Here is an 8,510-nt window from a genome sequence, read left to right on the forward strand (position 1 = left end):
ATTTTAAATCCTAAGCTATGACTAGTAATATTGACCCCCAAAGCAGCAGAATGTTTCTTAATCTTAGACAAATCATCAATTATGCAACAGTTTACTTAACCTTAAAGAATCGCAATGTCATCCTAAATTATTTTCAAAATTGATTCATATTTTTCACTTTATGAAATATTTTCATAAAGATCTCTATGGCAACGAAAATCTGAACAGGTAATAAGTTAACTAATCAATTTTGCATTATTTCAGAAGTTATACCCTTGGAAACTACTTTAGGTGATAAGGTACAGAACTAAAAAAAATCATTTTGAAAATAGCTTTTTGTCATATTTTTGTTAATTTGTTAAGAGTTAATTTGTTAACTCTTTATTTGTGAGAATGGAGCTCCACTCAGCCTTGGGACTTTTGAGATCATGCCTTCCAGAACTCTCGCAAGGGTCTCTTTAATCTATTGAGCCGGCCAGGATTAACACCTGGGACCAGAGCCCTTTTCTGCTTCTGTGCCACCTTCAACCAAGGATGGCACCAGCCCAGAAAGAGTCAGCTGATCAGAAATTGTCTGTCCTTGCATGGAATCGTCGGCAGCAGATGGTGACCCCAGGCTGAGAAGTGGTTTAATGACTGGCCCCGCAGGATTTAAACAGCCTTTGCAGTGCCTCCAGATGGCTCATCTTCATAGATATTGGGGTGGAGATCAGGAGGAGCCTCTGGCCCAGAGCCGAAGGAGGATGATGGGAACTCTCACAGGCACTGGTCTGGAGGCTGGGGCCTGCCAGGAGGAGGTGAAAAATTGAGCCAACTTGTTTGGCTTCACCTCTGGTCCCTTTCAGGATTGAAGGGGCGAGGTATGCTAGCAACCCATATAGCTGGGCTCCCCGCTACTAAGAGTTGATAAGAAATCATCTGTAGTCGAGAGCATTTTTTTTTTTTGCTAGACCAAACCCTGAAAGAATTTAAGAAGGAAACTGGCATATTGCCTTATAGTTATCTTTCTGAGTTGAAGGGATCACACCATAGATCACTAGAGAAGCAGCATAGCTTAGTGGAAAGAGAACGGGCTTGGGAGTCAGAGGTTGTGGGTTCTAATCCCGACTCTGCCACTTGTCTGCTGTGTGACCTTGGGCAAGGCACTTAACTTCTCTGTGCCTCAGTTACCTCATCTGTAAAAATGGGGATTAAAAAAAAATGTGAGCCCCACGTGGGATAATCTGATTACCCTGTGTCTACCTCAGCACTTAGAACAGTGCTCTGCATATGGTAAGCTCTTAAATTCCATAATTATTATTAAAATCTACATCCATTCAAATGCACTCTTAAGGTAGAGAAATATTGAATGCTATATCGCTACAATTTATGAGTTTACTAAGCCTTTCTGGGATTGTTACATTCTATGCATTTCCTGTGTTTACTATGAAGATTCTATGTATATTCATTTTGATTTCTATCCATTGTCTAGAATATTGCTAATTCATTCTGAGGGCATTTTAATGTCTGAGAGAACTGTTCCAGTGGTGCTGGAAGAAATGCATCTTTGCATAGTGGATAGAGCATAGATCTGGGAGTCAGAAGGTCATGTCACCACCACATATCCTCTGTGTGGACTTGAGCAAATCACTACACTTCTCTGTGCCATTGTTACCTCATCTGTAAAATGGGGATTCAGACTGTGAGCCCGACGTGGGACAGGGATGGTGTCCAACCCAATTTGGTTGTATTCATGCCAGCACTTAGTACAGTTCTTGGCACATAGTAAGCACTTTCTATTAAGCCACCAACACTTCTCTGATACAATGAAAGATGACTTAATCAATAATCATATTTACTGAGCACTTACTATGTGCAGAGCACTGTACTAAGCGCTTGGGAGAGTACAATACAACAGAATTAGCAGTCATGTTCCCTGTCTGTAACGCAGTTATAGTCTAAAGGACTGTAATTTAATAAGTGCTTAGCACAGAGTAAGCACTTAATGAATACCATCACTATTATAAAGGTGCTTTTTGACATACTATGTTTTCTATTATAAGACAGTATTGTTCACAAACAGGACTGAAGCTCAAATATAAAAATATACAGTTGTGGTGGCTACAAATCCTCTAAAAAATATACACAGTACTGTAAATTTTAATAAGTGGCATGGGGTATTATGTTTAACCCATAAGTGGAGACTTATTTTGATTTTCCATGAAATATAAATTCCTTTTGAACTATCTAGATCTATCCCACAGTTATTATTCAGGATCCTACAAAATTCCTCCTCCTGTTCCCAGTCTGCAAACAACTCTGGTATCAAACAATAACTGTTATGTGCATAGATCTTATGCTTGTATCCCTGCAGAGCACCGCCAGACCCAAAGACCAGAACCCTGGTGCCCAAATACCAGTGCACAAAAGCCTGAGCCTGCAAAAGACAGGAAGAGAGAGAGAGAGACACCCTCCTACTCACCAGAGGCGATCTCGTTTGTCCTTCTTTTAGGGTGCAGATACAAGTGCATAGGTAATAATAGTATGAAATTGATAATAGTCTTTAAGAGATCATTTTGTGCCAAGCATTGCACTAAGCACTGGGATAGATTTAAGATGATCAAATCACCAAGGCTACTGATGTTTCTTTGCTTCCGTATTGTTGCTCCATGTAAAATGGCTATCACAGCTACTCAGTAAATCTCATCTAGGCAGGTTCTTACAAAGAGAGATAATTTTTTGCTTATGAATATCCAAATTGAAATCAATGACTAGGCTCAACTCGCCTCATATTTTAAGCTCCTTATTAAAATTGTTCAGGGCACTTTGAATCTCTCTAGGAAAGGTAGCCTTACATGTTAACAATATAAAATAGTTTCATTCAATTGAATTTTCTGTTTATCAGACGTGCTGTGCTGCCTCAAACATTACAGAATAACCTACTAATGTGTTTCTATCACGCCATCACCTTTTACTTTAAGCAAAACACCCAGAGCTTTTCAGGCACTGAAATTATTTTATCTAAATATGGTAGCAACATTAACATCCAATTCCCTTTATAGTTAAAACAATTATATCAGTCCAGGCTGTTCGACCTAGCAGATAAAAAGCAACAGAATGCTATAGAGTTAGGAAGATAATGCTGGCTTTTTTTAGTTGAATTAATAATTATATGACCTGCATCTTAATATATTTTAAATGTTAACAGAATCCTATCAAATCTATTTTGTGTTTTGTGGTCTCCTGGAGAAATATCTTATTTAACATTTGTAATCTCTTCTTGTAAAAAAAAATACTCAAATGATAATTTGAAACTATGTATACCCCAGGTTATAACTAATTGGATAAATAGGACTCAAGCAATAGTTTTCCAATACTATGAAGAGATAAGGCAAGGCTTAAAATGACACAGTGAGCTGATGATATTCTCCCGAGTGTTAAACCTTTATAAAATGTTTTTGTTACTTTAAAGGGAAAAAGTTGGAGTGGTTAGAGAGTGATTGCTCTTATTGGTATTTTTCACCATTAACTAGCCGTGTAATTCAAGATGTATTATTGCTCCTAATGAGATAAAACATTATTTCTAAACTTCCAGTTCTGGTCAGTATGAGATTCTCCTGTGCTTTTACCAGAAAAATAATTCAAAGGACACACTCTCAAATCATGTTTCTCTTCATGATTAGTGTCCTCACCTTAATGTCATGATTTTCCAAGACAGTCCCACATTCCCAATTAGGGAAGAGGAGAAACTAGAAATTACTAGAAGACTAGGAAGCTTACTTCTGAAATTTCTTTGCCTAAGAGAAGGCTAATGATAGCTGAGCATTTTTAAAAACTTACTATGTACTAAACACTTGGCTAAACCCTGGGTTAGGGATAAGGTAATTAAATAAGACTAACTGGATTAAGTACCAGGAATTTATAAACTGCCTCCACTTGATACACAGATAATCACAAGAAAATGTTGGCAAAAGAGAAGCGTGGCTATTTAGTTGGGGAAGGTGGCTCCTTAGCCATTTGTGGGACAAAAGGTTTTAGAAAGTGATCCTGGAGAGACAGATCAAATGAAGAAGGTTCTACCTTTAGGGATCCAGAGATTAAGATTCTAGAGAAACTGAGCTTCTATCCTGTCATGGCATTCATAAATCAAATAATGTTATGCATTTTCATAACTCTAGATTTAATTTAAGGAATTTGCCTGCTGCAGTAGTGATATTTCTTCATTAAACTATGAAGGAAAATGAAAATCCAGAAAAACACTGTCAAACAAATTAGTTATGGCATTTACTCAGCCCTTAGTATGTCCTGACTTCTTTTGCTAAGCACTGGGTTATTATGAAATAATCAGATTGGACACAATCCTGTCCACATGGAGCTCACAATATAAGAAATAATAATAACAAGCAGATGTATAATCTAATATACTGATCCTCAAATTCTCCATGGGATTTATGTTTGATGCTTAAATTGCTTAAATTAGTCCAGAAAAAGTCTGTGACTTTCTCCACTGTGCTCTAAATTGAAAACACCATCAAGAAGGCTCCAATCAGAGAATAATTTAAAATAGCAGTGTTAACAAAAATAGATGATTCTCCATAAATACCAACTCTGCTCTGAAACTGGTCTGTTGTATGGCCATGAACAGACCATTGATCCTCTGTGCTTCTTTATCCTCTTCTGTTAAATGGGGATAAGAAATTTGTTCTCACTACCACTTGGATTGTGAGCCCTATGTGGGGCAGGCTCTGTTCTGATTATCTTGTGTTTATTCTGACTCTTAGCATGTACCAAGTAAGTATGAAATAACTAAAGAAGATGACACTGCATGTTTAGAGGGAAGGGATTGGGGGTGAGAGGCATAGTGGAGATGTTGGGAGCAGTAGCAGAAATCAACATATCCTTCCTCCTGCAAATCTGAGTCCCAAGCCTGAGAGCTGAACCTTTGCAGAATCACTGGTCCCAGTGAGCAGAATGGGGCTGAAGCACATCTTCCCCTTGCCACAATCTCAGACTCTCGGGAAACGAGGCAAGGCTGGGGGATAAGGATCCCTCCCTGCTAGACTGTAAACTTGTTGTGGGCAGGAAATGTCTGTTTATTGTTATATTGTACTCTCCTCAGAGCTTAGTACAGTGCTCTGCATGCAGTAAGTGCTCAACAAATATGATTGACTGACTTTGTGTGGTCTCAGACCCTTATGGGCTGGAATTGTTTCTACCAGGTCTATTGTATTGTACTCTCCCAAGCACTCAATAAATGCTCTGCATAAAATAAGCACTCAAAACCATTGATTTATTGAATGATTGGGTGTGTTGTACTTGATTCACTCGACAAACGGTTCAATAGTTTGAATTTGGGATAATTATACTAGAACATAAGCTGAGTTTGAAACCCATAAGTCCTAGGTTAACCTTATACTGACTCCCCAAAAAATCAAGTTCAAGAATAGAATCAGTAAGTATTCAGACTTCAAAATGCAAGTGTTTCACATGTATTTTTTTCAATGTCAAGCATCCTTTTTGTGGATTCAAATAATCTCATGTTAAAGTGATATTTACAAGAAATAAAACTGAATTTTTTCCCTCATCTAAAAAAGAATAAAAAATCTACTTAATTACAAAATAAACCTTAGCACTTCTTTGCTGATAAATTGTTGAAATGATATTATGGAGTGAAATTCTCAAAGTGCTATATGTTTTTCATTTCAAACTACTCTACTTTAAGACCAAACAGGAGAAATTTACATTATCTCCTTTCAGATCAATAATCTTTTTTGTCAAATATTTGATTAGACTTTACTGTATGTTGAATGAAAATGTCAATGAAGAAGAAAAAAATTAACCAATAACCTTGTTTATTTTCTGTTTTAATCTTTGTGTAATTTTTCTGAGGATGGTTTTTCTTTAAGCACTTTATTATTAGCTTAAATAGCAATTAAAATGGGTGGTAATTCCACCAAAATGAATTCTCTTTGCATGAATAGAGGTGCTCTCACTGCAGGTTTTAAACTTAAATCTTACGATATTTGCAAAGCATGACTAAATTCATTATTTTTTCTGTCAAAATCAAAAGCATTAAGTTACTGAACCTTAGATATTTCAACCAAAGGCTGCTAATTCCAAACACTGCCTCCTGAAAGTTTCACTGCATATTTAATTGTATCCTATGAGCCAGAAGGCTATATTAACCAATAACAAATAGTTGGAAGCATTAATCATATTTATAAATATTATTGAAAGCTGTTTTCTGGGCAACAGAGGGGAAAAAACTTACGAGGCAATGTGGTTATTGTTAAGTGCTATTTCTAAGTTAGTGGCTTGAAAAATACTTTAAAAACACACTATAAACATAAAGAGTAATTTTTGAAGGGAGCAGCTTGTCCTGTGGGTGTGAAAATCAACTCACTAACCACTACCATAATCTGATCACTATGCTTTATTCAATCAATAGTATTTATTTAAGTGTTTACTGTGCGGGAAACACTGTATTAAGTGCTTCAGAGAGTACTGTACAACAGAGTTGGCAGTTACATACCTTACCCTCGTGACTCTTTTTTTTTTTTCCCCTGACAGCTTTAATTCTAAACTACTCCTGCCTGGAACTCCCTCTCCTCGAAGTCACCTACACAACAGCTTTTCCCATCTTCAGAGTGCTTCTGAGGACCCATTTTCTTCAGCTGACTTTGACCAATTAATTTATCTTCTGCCCAAATCAACTCTTCCCAACTTCCATTTCAACATTTTTGCATTTCTTATGCACTCTCTATCTCCCACTGTTGTTGTTGTTGTCTTATACTGTCGAGTGGTGTTCAACCTTTAGCAATGCCATGGACACATCTTTCCCAGAATGCTCCACCTCCATCTGCAATCTTTCTAGTAGTGTATCCATGGAGTTTTCTTGGTATAAATATGGAAGCCTTTTACCATTTTCTCCTCTGTGCAGTAAACTTGAGTCTCCACCCTCGATCTCTCCCATGCACCTGCTGTCCAGCACAGGTGAGTTTTGACTTGTAGCAGATTGCCTTCCACTTGCTAGCCACTGCCAAAGCTAGGAATGGAATGGGTAGGCCTCTGCTTGACTCTCCCTCCCATAGTCAAGACTGGTAGAGTACTAGAAACTCTCCAGGTGTGACCCTGAGCGATCTCCCGCAGTACTCTCTCTAAAAAAGTGGTATTTGTAGTATTCTAATATAGATTTACATACCTGAATGAATAAGCACTATCATCTGCATATCCATTTTTTCAATCTAATGTTCCTTTTACTTACCATCTGTCTCTCCCAGACACTGAAGGCAGAGAATGTGTCATCTACCTCAGATGTACTCTCCCAAACACTTAGTACAGTCTGTTCTAAATACAATGGACACTCAATATACAGTATTATTTGAATGAATTAAGCCAACCCTGAAGAGGATTGATTGATCACTGGGTTGAACTTTCACAGTGAGGAGAACTTTCTTTAAAAGAGCAATACAATTCACTGTGGACACATTTTGCCAAAACCTCTTGGAATTAATGGTGATATATGATCAGAGTCTCAATTTTTATGTTTTGGACTAAAACAAAAGGAGGATGTGGGTTTGATATTATAAATGCTGTGCTGAGGGTCTGGATAAAGTCAGAGCCATCTGAGACATGGGGTGGGTCAACATAGCAAAGTCACTCTCTGGAGCTTCAGCTCCAGACTGCTGTGCCTTTTGGTGCCATCACTCTATCATTGTGCCCCTGCTTATCTTACCTCCCTGATTTCCTACTATAACACAAATTGCACACTTCGCTCCTCTAGTGTCAACCTACTCACTCTACCTTGATTTGACCCATCTCACTGCCGACCTCTGGCTCTCATCTTGCCTCTGGCCTGGAATGCCCTTTCCATATCTGGCAATCACTCTTCCCTCCTTTAATGCCTTATTGAAAAACCTATATCCTCCAAGAGGCCTTCCCCGACTAATTCCTGCTTTGCTTTTGTACTTGGATTTGCATCCTTTATTCAGCCCTCCCTCCCTTATGTACATATTCATAATATTTATGTATATTCATCTCTGTATTTCCTAATAATAATATCCATAAGCTTGTTGTGGCAAGGAACATACCTAACATCTCTGTAACATTTTTCTCTCAAGTGTTTAGTACAGTGCTTTGCACAAAGTAAGTGCTCAATAAGTATGATTGATCAGGAGACCATTTTAATGATTTTTAACTATTTTTCTCATTTTAATGAAGCAGTTTTGCACAGACCTGGGAGCCAGAGGACCTGGACTTTAATCCTGGCTCCACCTCTTACCTACTGTGTGACCTTGGGTAAGTCACTTCACTTCTCTGTGCCTCAACTGCAAGTGAACATTCAATCCTCGTTCTCCCTCCTACTTAGAATGTGAGCTCCATTTGGGACAGGACTCTGTCCAACCTTTTTAACCTGTCTATCCCAGTGCTTAGAGCAGTGCTTGACACATAAATAGGTGCTTAACAAATATCATTAAAAAACCCCCAAATATTCACAGTTGGAACTCTCACTTGGTGGCCATGCTCTCTGGGCTGGGTGGTAGCCAGCTGAC

General features: G+C 38.1%; 1 non-coding gene across 1 annotated transcript; it reads right to left on the reverse strand.

The window, feature by feature from the left end:
• Positions 1-6,961: 6,961 nt before the first annotated feature.
• LOC114816911 lies at positions 6,962-7,099 on the reverse strand. The gene has a single exon (XR_003764718.1). It is a non-coding gene; the product is annotated as a small nucleolar RNA SNORA7 (small nucleolar RNA).
• Positions 7,100-8,510: the final 1,411 nt, after the last annotated feature.

The sequence above is a fragment of the Ornithorhynchus anatinus genome, chromosome 1 (assembly GCF_004115215.2).
Source record: "Ornithorhynchus anatinus isolate Pmale09 chromosome 1, mOrnAna1.pri.v4, whole genome shotgun sequence".
Lineage (NCBI taxonomy): Eukaryota > Metazoa > Chordata > Mammalia > Monotremata > Ornithorhynchidae > Ornithorhynchus > Ornithorhynchus anatinus.